Raw genomic sequence first — 13,010 nt, 5'->3', positions numbered from 1 at the left:
GCACACGGGCCGGCCGCCGCCGCCGCTAGGGGGCGCCCGCCGCGCGAGTTGCGGATGTGCTCTGGCTGGGTCACGTGACTGTGGTGGGACCCGGAAATGTCTGGTGCCAGTCACTGACATTTGCTGCTGCTGCTGGGATTGTGCTGCAGGTACCCAAGTGTCCCCGGAGCCCCCTCCCCACAGCAGTGAGTACCTGCACCCCACCTCTCCACTGTTATTATTATAATCATCATCATCATCATCAGTACTGTTGTAATGGGAGGTTGTAGGGACTACCTAGGCTGGGTTACCACCTGTCATGTGCAGGACCCCAGCTCTATTACACACTACCCATAGATCTGTAATCAGATAGAGATTAGTAACTTCTCCTGCTACTGTGTTATTATATGTCCCAAAGGACCAGGAGAGCCACAGGTGGTCTTCTAATATAAGTACACGGTCCTCTATGCTGACACAATGTTTATAATGCAATATATACTCTCAGTACAATCATGCAACTGTATGTATGTTTGCATGTGTGTGTATATATCTATATATATATATATATATATATATATATGCACGCACACTTAGGGATAAATTTACTAAGATGGGAGTTCTATTAAGAAGTGATGTTGCCCATAGCAACCAATCAGATTCCAGGTATTATCTAGTAGAAGGTGCTAGATAAACGAGAAGTAGAATCTGATTGGTTGCTATGGGCTACATCACTTCTTAAATAGAACTCCCATCTTAGTAAAGATACCTCTTAGTGTTCATTCTAATACCCCTTTTACACCGGAGCTGAAACCCGGGCAGCTCCCTGGTGTAAAAGGGGAGAGAGTTGGATCGTCGGGTCAAGTGACCCGGCAATCCAACCCAGGTAACTAGCAGGGTATAACACGGGCGTAGCCCGTGAAACCCTGCTGTGAGAACAGCGCACTCCGGGTCACGATGACCTGGAGTGCGCTGCTAGCCGGCCGATTGGTCCGGCTTCAGTGGCGTTTGGAGATGACGTCATCTCCAAGCGACCACTTTCACTCCGCAAAAGCCGGGTCTATGCAGACCCGACTGCGGTGTGAGCGGCGCTGACTCGGGAATATCCCGAGTCATCGCCGGCAAAATTCTGGGTCTGATCTGGATAGGAACTTTGGCCCTGATTCAGAGCCGGTCGCTATTTGCGCTTGCTCGTCCAGAAAATAGGGGTGGCTATTCAAATGAACCGTTCGCTGTTTGCGGTCTGTTCACGCCTCTAGGTCTGAACGAGCGAACAAAACTTGCGGTCGTTTTTTGGGAAACTACGCCCCCTGGCTGCTCGCATCTGACGTCATGTCCGCTATTTATTAGATTAATCGAGTACATCGAACAGGGTATGAACTGCTCGCTATTGTTGTGGTTGGTTTTTGCTACCACAATTTTGCGAGCAGTTCTGGCTAAAAAAAAACACAGTGACGTGGTCAATGACGCTGTTGTTTTAAATATGCACACCCATAAAACGCCCGTTTTGACCTTTAAGCACGCCTGCGTTCTGATTTCCACTCCCCGTTTTCAAGCACCTTCCCCTGTTACCACCCACATACGCCTCATCCTGTCACTCAAATTAGCAGGCATTTGCTATTTTGCGAGCACATGAATTTCGGCCGCACTGACTGGTTTGCGCATGCGTATAACGATCCGTACGCATGCGCAGTTTGGCAAACATCGCTCGGAGCGAACGAGCTGCCGCTTACGAGTGGCTCTGAATGAGGTCAGAGGTCAGACCCGGAATTTAGGTGGAAAAGGGGTATTAGTGCAAGCAGGGTGCTGATCAGTGTGGAGGGCATAATTACATTTTGAAGGGCAACATTTTATACGTGATGTATAGCTGCAGTAGCTGCAGGGATACATCGCGCCTAAAATGATGTCCTTCAAAATGTAAATATTCTCTCCTCACTGATCAGCACCCTGCACCTATAGAGTGAACACTATTTACTATGGGCCTGATTCAGCAGCTGTTTAGCTGCCGGTTCAAATCCCAAAAGTGGCTGCCCGAAGGGAGGAAATCCTGACAGCGGCACGTAAGTAACCTAACCCTCCCCTCTCCCCCCCCCCAACCCCCTCCCTTAGGGGTGCCTAAACCTAACCCCCTCTCCGTGACCCTAAACCTAACCCTCCCGGGGTGGGCGTATAACCCTAACCTCCCCTTCCCCTAGCCTAACCCTCCCCGGGGGGTGCCTAGCCCTAACCTCCCCCCGGTGGTGCCTAATCCTAACCCCCCCTTCCCCTAGCCTAACCCTCCCCAGGGGGTGCCTAACCCTGTCCCCCCAGGGTGCTGTAACCCTCCCCCATACGCGGCTAAGAGGACGGGCGCCCCGGACTTACCTCGTTCGGTCCCGCGTCGTCCTGGGTTCCGGCATCGGGATTATGATAGGTCGTCTGTATCTCAACGCCTATCATGAATCCCTAGCCGGCTTTCTGCCTTCGGGATTGTGACCGCCGGTCACATAACTACATACCGTGTTGTTGTGTCGTCGTGCTCATTAATCTGTGCCAGTATTACACATTGTAAACTGTCCCTGTTTTGTACCCAAGTTGTGCCCATTAATTGGGTCTGTTGTGTTGATTATTATACATAAAATCCTTAATTTGACCCTACGATGTATAGTCTTAGCAATCACATACACACCCTTATCAGGGCCTGCTTCAGAGGTGCACGCAATCCTGTCGCAACTGCAATTCCACACACAGCGGACTTGCAAAAATATGTTATTGGCTTAGCTGATGTCTTGTGCACAGAGACGCGCCCACCTCCAGCGTCTCACATCCGCCTCTTACATACGAAAGCAAGCCAATACTGTCTCAGAATGTCCGTCTCACCTAGGACGCCGGGGCCTCTCCAGCTGCCAACGAATTCACAGAGGCTGACTAGGAGACGCCCAGAAAACGGTGGTGACGCCTCCGTTTTTCTAGCCAGCCACTTATACCGCCCCCAAACGTTGACTACCTGTCACTCACTTTGCCAATAAATCCACTCTGCCACCGTTGTCGCAAAACCAATCGCTGCGAGTACGTAGTCCGGTGTTAGCACATACGCATAGCAAAAAAGATCGCTCCACCCCGTCCGAACTCGACATTGCGTTCACCTATTAATCAGGCCCTTAGTGCTTAGTGAAGTAAGGTCTTGTAATGTGTACATATATAATGTTTGTGTGTTATCCTTATCAATTGATAGCTAAACTAAATAGTTTGAACACAATTTAAGTGACCAAATATTTTTAAGAAATTAAGTAGCCCATGTTTTTTTTTTGTTTGTTTTTAATCAAATTTGCAAAAATCTCCAAAAAAACTTTTTACACGTTGTCATTATGGGGTATTGTGTGTAGAATTTTTGAGGACAAAAATGAATTTATTCCATTTTAGAATAAGGCTGTAACATAACAAAATGTGGAAAAAGTGAAGCGCTGTGAATACTTTCCGGATGCACTGTGTATATATATATATATATATATATATATATATATATATATATATATATATATGGAATTTGTAAATAATCCGGCACTCACTATACAAATATTCATCCACTCCGGTGCCTTCTGTGTATAAGGAGATACACTACAGGAAAATAAAGTATACTGTATATTATAGATACATCACTCCTCCGACGTTTCAGAGCCCATTGGCCCTTTTCTCAAGGAGTGTAGGTTCTCCTTGAGAAAAGGGCCAATGGGCTCTGAAATGTCGGAGGATTGATGTATCTATAATATACAATATACTTTATTGAACTTTTCTTAAATCTCCTGAGTGCTGCTGCATTTTTTCCTGTAGTGTATGTGTGTATGTATGTATGTATATATATTTCTACTTCAGGGTCCATAGGGTATCCACAGGATACCTTGGGGTATAGGTGTGACGTCAGTCGCAGGGCACCAAAGAGTTAAGCTTTCAGCCTCCCAGGATGCACTAGGTCCCCCTCCTATACCCCGCCCCCGGGCCAAGGCACCTCAGTTTAGTTTGGTGCCCGGCCGGAGTCGGGTGCACCTGTTGGAGTGGGGGCTAGAAGAGCCCCTGAAGCTTATTCTTCATGCAGCTGTGGCTGCACAACTGGATGAACAGCATGGACAGTCAGTCCTGACGTCCATGCTGTCTTCCCTACACCCCGCCGGTACCAGAACGCCGGTACTGATCCGGGGATGCTGGTGGGCGTCTGGGGTCACAGCTAGCGGTGACCCCAGATGCTCCGGACCATGGCCGGATTCAAGGGGGACAAAGGTAAGCAGCGGGGTCCCGCGGTGGGTCCCCGCTGATCACATGGTCCTAAGTCCCCAGGCAGGGGGCTCCCTGGGGACTGGCTGCAGCGTGGAGCCAGCCGACCAACCTGCGCTTCCACTACCCCCTGGGACAGCGGACCGCAGCAGAGCGGTAGCGCTGCGGCGTCCCAGGGGTTAAATGCATGCCAGGGGAGCGCGCCTTCCCTGTCTCACAGCCGGCGCCTCCCCCGCTGCACACAGCCCTCTCTGCATGCTGCCGACTGGTCCTGTGTCAGCGCTCCTCCCCCAGGCCAGCCTCCTCTCTGCTCCTCGGCGGCCATCTTCTCCAGAACGCATGGTGAACGCTGCTGGAAGCGCTGGACGGAAGCATCGTGGTCTGGGTCCCCCCGCATACCTCTCCTCCGCTGTGGTCAGGTCTGTGTATGCAGCGCTGTGTCCTACCAGGCCCTGTGTCTGTGTAGTTGAGTGATCAGCGCTGTTAGTGCAGGAATTGTTATTTTTCTGCATTGTATGTGACTGTGCTAGCGCTGCTGCCTGTAATCTTTTCTTCTCTAAACTGTCAGCTTTATTACTGTCCCTGTTCTTTCTGCTAAAGCCCTTGCGGTGCGGTGCTGCAGGGTGGTCTCTCGCCTATTTAATACTTAATTGGTGAGAGAGGTCACATACGTGGTGCCATCATGTCTGAAAGTGATTTTCCCCTCCGGCTACAGTGTACCACGTGCAAAGTACCGTTAGCGGAGGGGGAGGGTAGCGCGGAGGGCCTTTGCCGGCAGTGTTTGTCCATGGCGCGGCCTATTACGGTTACAGCACCGGTACAGGAGCCGCCCTGGGCTTGTTTCGCTCAGGCGTTAACAGCTTTAGTGGGCCAGTTAGCTCCGCAGCCCGCGTTTACTCCGATGGGTTTGTCCCAGCAGTCTGTGGTGTCGTCACCCATGCAGGGGTTCCCACGACAATTGGTGGTACCCCACAGTCTCCCTATTTCCCCGCTCCCGGGTTCTCAGGAGCCAGCGTGGGTTAACTCCCTGACGAGTTCTGTACAGCACTTGTCGGATGTGTTGCAAGGGGAGTCTGTGATGCGGTCTCATAAAAGGCCGGTGGCGTCTCTGTCCGCTCCTTATGAGGATGACGAAGGGACGTCTGATGATGGGGAGATTCTAGATCCTTACGATCAGGAACCTCTCCATACTAAGGACGCTGATGCTAAGTCCAAAGTATATATTCCTGGACTTATTAGGGCGGTCCGCACAGCCTTGGTGATTGAGGACGAAGTTCCCCCAGCGGCTAAATCTAAGTATGCCTTTTTCAAAGATGTGAAGGGTGATGCCACAGTCTTTCCTCTTTCGGGTCAGTTGGTGGACCATTTAGAGGAGGCGTGGAAACAACCTGGCAAAAGATACCAGCCGCAGAGACGCCTGGCGGTGGCTTATCCGTTCGCGGATAATTATTTTGCGAAGTGGGAATCCCCTCCACAGGTGGATTCTCACGTGACCCGTCTTGTCCGTAGTGCCACATTGCCGATGCCATCCATGTCCTCCCTTAAGGATGCTACGGACCGCAAGGTAGAAATCTGCCTGAAGTCCGCTTATTCCCTTGCAGGGGGGGCAGCACGGCCGGCTATGGCCATTTGCTGGGTTGCCAGAGCGATGGAGCGCTGGGCGGATTCATTAGAGGCTTCTTTTGAATCCGACTGTCCGGCCGATCAGGCGGAGTTGATTGGCAATCTCCGTGATTCGGCCACCTACATCAACGAGGCGGCTCTAGACATTAGTACTCTGGTGTCTAGAATTTCTTCAGCAGCGGTAGCTGCTCGTCGCACCTTGTGGCTGCGATCCTGGAAGGCGGACGCAGATTCCAAGAAAGGTCTGGAAGCGTTGCCGTTTACCGGAGAAGTTCTCTTCGGTCCGGATCTGGATAAGATTGTGGCCACGCTGGCGGCAGCCAAATCTGCCTGTCTCCCGTCGGCCGCTGCTCCTTCTGGTTCGGGACCATCGTCCTTTCGGTCATCTAGGGCCCAGGGCAGGCCCAAACCACAGTCGTTTCCTCGACAGGCTGGCCCTAAGAAATCGGTCAAGCCCCGGAAGCAGGCATGGAGTACCAGACGTCCGGCCCCCAAGCCAGATGACAAGCCTGCGGCCTGACGGTCCGGGCCTCCCTTTGGGGGATCCCAGGGTGGGAGGCCGCCTGCTACAGTTCGCCCAGTGTTGGTCGACCACTACGACAGACACTTGGGTTCTGGAGGTGGTTTCCCACGGATACGCCCTCTCCTTCCGGCACAGACCCCCGGCTCGCTTCTTCACCACGGGTCTTCCATCAGACCGGAACAAGGCTACGGAGCTGCGGAAGGTATTGCACACTATGCTCCAGGCTGGAGTTATAGTGGCGGTTCCATTCTCCCAGAGGGGCCAGGGTTTCTATTCAAATCTATTTTTGGTACAGAAACCCAATGGGTCATATCGTCCGATTCTCAACCTCAAAGCACTCAACAAGTCTTTGCGGGTCCCGAAGTTTCGGATGGAGACCCTACGGTCCATCATTCTGGCGCTGGAACCTGGGGACTACTTGGTGTCATTGGACATACAGGACGCTTACCTGCATGTCCCTATTCTTTGGCGCCATCAACAGTTCCTCAGGTTTGCAATCAGCAGCGACCACTTCCAGTTTCGGGCGTTACCTTTTGGCCTGGCAACAGCACCACGTGTTTTCACCAAGGTGATGGCGGTCATGGCGGCTTCTCTGCGGCTGCAGGGAGTCCGCATGTTGCCGTATTTGGACGACCTGTTATTGGTGGCAGGATCTCCAGAGCTCCTGTTACGCCACTTGGACCTGACCATTGCACTGCTGCAACGGCACGGCTGGCTAATCAACTGGCAGAAGTCCACTCTAATCCCGTCTCGGAGGATTCTGCATCTTGGAGCCTTATTGGACTCGGGACAGCAAAGGATCTTCGTGACGGAGGACAAGATCTCTGCTTTACAGTCAAGGGTGCGCAGTTGTCTGCACAGCCGCCGGGTGTCCTTACACTCGGCGATGAGGTTACTGGGCTCCATGGTGTCGGTGTTCGACATGGTGGAATACGCCCAGTTTCACTCCAGACCTCTGCAGCACCTGATCCTGTCCAAGTGGAACGGGCTGACTCAGTCTCTGAAGTCCCAGACGATTGTGCTCACCCAGGAGGTTCGCCTGTCCCTTACGTGGTGGTTACAGACGACCCACCTCAACAAGGGACGTCCGTTCTGGGTTCCAAATTGGGTCCTGTTGACAACGGACGCCAGTCTTCGGGGCTGGGGAGCAGTTTCGGGTCCACACTTGTTCCAGGGCAGGTGGACGCCGACAGAAGCGGAGCTTCCAATAAATATCTTGGAACTCCGTGCGGTCTTCAATGCTCTCCAGCAGGCACAGCGGTTTCTCCAGGGTCGCCCGGTGCAGGTCCAGTCGGACAACGCTACCACCGTGGCCTACATAAACAGGCAAGGAGGAACTCGCAGTCGGGCGGCTCTCGTAGAGGTCTCTCGGATCCTGGTTTGGGCGGAGCGCAATCTTCCGGCCATATCAGCGGTCTTCATCCCGGGAGTGCTCAATTGGGAGGCGGACTTTCTAAGTCGCCAGGACGTTCATCCGGGGGAATGGTCCCTGCACCCGGACGTTTTTCAACTACTGGTGGACAGGTGGGGTCTTCCAGAAATCGACCTCATGGCGTCCCGGCACAACAACAAGTTGCCGGTGTACGGGTCTCGCACAAGAGACGAAGGGGCGTCTCTGGTGGATGCTCTGTCCGTCCGGTGGACGTTCCGGTTCGCATACCTGTTCCCTCCGGTCTCCCTTCTTCCACGGGTAATCCGGAAATTCAAACAGGAAGGAGGGACGCTCCTGTTGATAGCTCCCGCGTGGCCCAGACGGCACTGGTTCTCAGACCTTCAGGGTCTGTCCGTGGACATTCCTCTGCGGTTGCCGCTACGACCGGACCTTCTGTCTCAGGGTCCTTGCCTTCACCCGGACCTGACTCGGCTGTCTTTGACGGCGTGGCTGTTGAGACGGCCATGCTGAGGTCCCGGGGGTTTTCCAGCTCTGTGGTGCGTACCAGGTTGCGAGCTCGGAAACCGTCTTCCGCGAGGATATACCATCGCGTGTGGCATACGTTCTTCCAGTGGTGTCGACCGAGAGGTTATGCACCGCGGGAGTTTCGTCTGTCTCGGATTCTCGCCTTCCTGCAAGCGGGACTAGATCATGGGCTTCGCCTTGCTTCTTTGAAGGTACAGGTTTCGGCCCTATCTGTCTGGTTTCACCGTAGGATTGCTACAATCCCGGATGTGCGCACCTTTATGCAGGGTGTTCTCCGCATTCAGCCGCCCTTTGTTCCACCTGTGGCGCCTTGGGATTTGGCTGTGGTCCTGAGGGCTCTCCAAGGACCGCCGTTTGAACCACTGGGCTCAGTGGATCTTAAATGGCTAACAGCTAAGACTGTTTTCCTTCTGGCCATTGCTTCGGCCAGACGTGTTTCTGAGTTAGGGGCTCTTTCTTGTAGACCCCCTTTCTTGGTTTTTTATGGGAACAGGGCAGTGCTCCGCACTCGGCCCGAGTTTCTTCCCAAAGTTGTTTCCCAGTTTCATATTAACGAGGAAATAGTTGTTCCGGCCTTTAACTCACCGGGTCTTTCCGTGGGTGAGGCCTCTTTGGATGTTGTGCGGGCCTTAAGGACTTATGTTGACCGCACTTCTTCGTTTAGGAAGTCGGACGCTTTGTTTGTCCTCTTTGGCTTCCGTAAAAAGGGTTGGCCTGCTTCAAAGCAAACTTTGGCAGCCTGGATCCGTATGGCTATTTCTGAAGCTTATCTTCATGAAGGCCTACCGGTCCCTCCTTCTCTGAAGGCTCATTCCACTAGGTCTGTGGGTCCTTCGTGGGCAGCTCGACGTGGTGCCTCGGCAGTTCAGATCTGCAAGGCTGCTACGTGGTCTTCTGTCCATACCTTCGTGAGGTATTACAGGTTTGACACCTTCGCCTCTCAGGATGCTTCCTTCGGGCGGCGGATTCTCCTTTCTGCACAGGAGCGTCCCCACCCTTAAAGGATACTGCTTTGGGACATCCCCAAGGTATCCTGTGGATACCCTATGGACCCTGAAGTAGAAAATATGAGATATGGTGAGAACTTACCCTTGTTATCTCTATTTCTACGAAGTCCATAGGGTTCCACAGGACTCCAGCCCTGTCGCACCTGTGCTGCAGATGGGCTTTGCTCTGGTCACCGGTTTTCCGTCTCCCTCTGGTGAGAATGTGATTCTTGTATGTGTCCAGATCTTTGTTCTCTCTCTTCCTTCTCCTCCTCCGGCCTATGGCTTGGTAACTAACTGAGGTGCCTTGGCCCGGGGGCGGGGTATAGGAGGGGGACCTAGTGCATCCTGGAAGGCTGAAAGCTTAACTCTTTGGTGCCCTGCGACTGACGTCACACCTATACCCCAAGGTATCCTGTGGAACCCTATGGACTTCGTAGAAATAGAGATAACAAGGGTAAGTTCTTACCATATCTCATATTATATATATATATATATATATATATATATATATACATACATACATACACACATACACTACAGGAAAAAATGCAGCATATATATATATATATATTCTCACAAATAGATCATTTTATGACTGTTTCCCAGCTTACATAATAATAACACGTGTGGTTACATTGGCACAGCTGAGAGACGGTAGGGGTGTCTGCTGTTTGAGCTGTGTGTCTCAGTTCAACCATGAAAACATGAAAGGAATGTGGTAACCCTGGCACCTGTAAGTCACACCCAGAATGAGGAAGTATTTAGGATAATAAATCCAGTATATCGACACTGTGCAGCTATGCTGCTGTAATGCAGGTTTCTAGTGACTACTGGGCATATAGTATGAGGAACAGGAAAACCATCATAAACTAATCAACATAATGAATAACTTTGTCACAGATCTTCTATGACATTTGCTAATGCATAGGGGTATATTTACTAAAGGTCGATTTTAATCGATTGTGGTCGAATTAAAATCGATGTTGTTTTCCTTGGGCAAAATCGCACATTTACTAACAGTCAATTTTTTTATTTATTTTTTAAGTATTAGTAAATGTGTGTTATAGCCCCAGAAACACAACATCGATTTTAATCGATTATAAATCGATCAAAATCGAACCTTTAGTAAATATACCCCATAGTGTTTTAACTTTTGCAGCATAATACCCCTTTTACACCAGAGCAAAAACCTGGGTTTTTGCTGGGTCTACCCGGGTTGCAGCTCAGTGTAAAAGGGTCCCTGAAAAATAACCTGGGTCAAGTGACCCTGCAATCCAACCCAGGTAGCTACCAGGGTTGGACCCAGGTTGGACCCAGGATTGACCCAGGTAATGGTGCAGTGTAAACGGTGCAACCCAGGTTATCTGATCTGGATCATGCCTAAAATGAGCGGATTGGTGGTTGTGGAGCAGTCACCTCCCACTTTTTATGACCTCACAGGTTTAGCAGGGCAGACCTGAGTTCAGTGTGAACAGGGCTGACCTGGGAGTAACCCAGATCAAAGGTGCAGTGTAAATGGGTCTGACCTGGGTCTGACCAGGGTTGGAACCATGTCCAAAAACCCAGGTCGGACCTGGGTTTTTGGTGGAAAAGAGGTATTACCTAAATAAACCATTTCAGTAATGACCAAAAACATAAATACACAAATTGCACTCAAGCTAATCATAATTCAGAAAGTATTCCTGTATTATGATTAGCTATCCATCCATAATTTATGACTCTAACAGGGGTATTCAATATGGAGCGAAAACTCAGTTTTTGCGATGTTTTCGCACCGATGACGTCATTATCGCAGGTTTTGGTTTTACACCATATTCAATTTCAAAGACTTTTCGCAGTTTCGAAAAGTCTTTGAAAAAAAACGGGGATAACTTTTCACCACAGAATAGGTGGCGAAAAAAAGTGCAGAATTGGGGTTTAGGGGTGCAGGCTTAAAAAAAATATTCTGCACCCCTGGAAATTAAATTTTAAAAATAACTGTGTCAAAAAAAGTAGAAAAAAAAATAGGGACACCCCAAAAAATGAATTTAAAAATGGGGGTGAAAGAAAAAAAAAAGGGAAAAAATTGTTTAAAACTAGGGAAATAGGTTCAGGGCTATTCTGCACATATGCGGCCGGTGTATTCTAGAATAGATTATTAGCGGCAGGTGTATTCTAGAATAGATTAATAGCGGCAGGTGCATAGTTGCAGAATTTAAAAAAAAATTACTTTAGGGACATAAAAATATGCTAGTACCTATTTTCATGTACCCCAAATTTGATGGGACCACTTAAAAAAACGAAAAAAATAACCTAAGTGCTCTTCTGCATCACTTCTTCAATGTCGGGAAAAAAAACACCTGCCGCAGCTATTTAAATCCCCGACTTTCATTTGCAGGCAAAAACGGGGGTACCCATAGTGATCCCCCATGTTTTTACAGCTTTAGGGGGGTCCTACAATTTATTCCGGGTAAATTTTGTTTTTTTTTCGCCGATCCTACTTCGCCGGGTCCCGTTTTCGTAGTTTTCATATTGAATACGGGGATAAAGCGGGCGCGCGCTCGATACTTTATCCCAGGAAAATCTCCGATATGCAACGTAAACTTCGACAGCGAGGTTTACGTTCCATATTGAATACCCCTGTAAGCTTCATGATTAACAGTGTAATTTATCAAGGGACATTAAAAATATATTTAAATAGCTTTTGAGAAAAACAAAAAAATGAAAACATAAATCTAAGCGTGAACGGCGAATCGCAGTTTTTAAACCACAAATTTGATAACGGGGTCTATCAACCGCTAATATGCTCATGGCCATCGAACCAGTGAAATTCGATTGATTTTCGGACCTTTTCAAAATTTTGGAGCATCTTTTTTTTTTTTCTTGATAATTATTAACTTTTAATACTGAAGAATAAGAACATATAATGAGATCTCTCTTCGATATAAGCAGTGCAGTTGGTCAGTATTAAAAACTTGTGATCGTTTTAGGGACACCAATTTTTAGGGACAAATCTTACATATTTTACTTGGAAATTATAGTAATAAAAATTATACAGCCAATAGGTAATTATTGTAAGTAAAATAATTAGTATTATATTTTCAGGGAAGGGGTAGATCTGGTGCAGTGTCCTATGCCTCAGCTATCTGTCAGTGTGAGGATGCTCTGGCTGTGTCTCCTCTATCTGTACCAGATTATCCCTGACTGTCAGTGTGAGGATGCTCTGGCTGTGTCTCCTCTATCTGTACCAGATTATCCCTGACTGTCAGTGTGAGGATGCTCTGGCTGTATCTCCTCTATCTGTACCAGATTATCCCTGACTGTCAGTGTGCGGATGCTCTGGCTGTGTCTCCTCTATCTGTACCAGATTATCCCTGACTGTCAGTGTGCGGATGCTCTGGCTGTGTCTCCTCTATCTGTACCAGATTATCCCTGACTGTCAGTGTGCGGATGCTCTGGCTGTGTCTCCTCTATCTGTACCAGATTATCCCTGACTGTCAGTGTGATCTCCTCTATCTGTACCAGATTATCCCTGACTGTCAGCGTGCGGATGCTCTGGCTGTGTCTCCTCTATCTGTACCAGATTATCCCTGACTGTCAGTGTGAGGATGCTCTGGCTGTGTCTCCTCTATCTGTACCAGATTATCCCTGACTGTCAGTGTGAGGATGCTCTGGCTGTGTCTCCTCTATCTGTACCATATTATCCCTGACTGTCAGTGTGAGGATGCTCTGGCTGTGTCTCCTCTATCTGTAC

General features: G+C 49.5%; 1 protein-coding gene across 2 annotated transcripts in view; it reads left to right on the top strand.

Annotated features, from left to right (window-relative positions):
- The first annotated feature begins 102 nt into the window (after nt 1-102).
- The window catches only part of LRSAM1 (leucine rich repeat and sterile alpha motif containing 1), a 55,423-nt gene continuing 42,515 nt past the window's right edge, over nt 103-13,010 (top strand). For both annotated transcript variants that reach the window (XM_088459130.1, XM_088459129.1), the window contains exon 1: nt 103-185. The gene's annotated coding sequence lies outside the window, so the exon portion shown is untranslated. The remainder of the gene's footprint in view (nt 186-13,010) is intronic.

This window comes from Taudactylus pleione, unplaced genomic scaffold (assembly GCF_031769625.1).
Source record: "Taudactylus pleione unplaced genomic scaffold, aTauple2 ptg000897l, whole genome shotgun sequence".
NCBI lineage: Eukaryota > Metazoa > Chordata > Amphibia > Anura > Myobatrachidae > Taudactylus > Taudactylus pleione.
The sequence above is the reverse complement of the archived record's forward strand: the minus strand, read 5'-3'. Positions and strand labels throughout refer to the sequence as shown.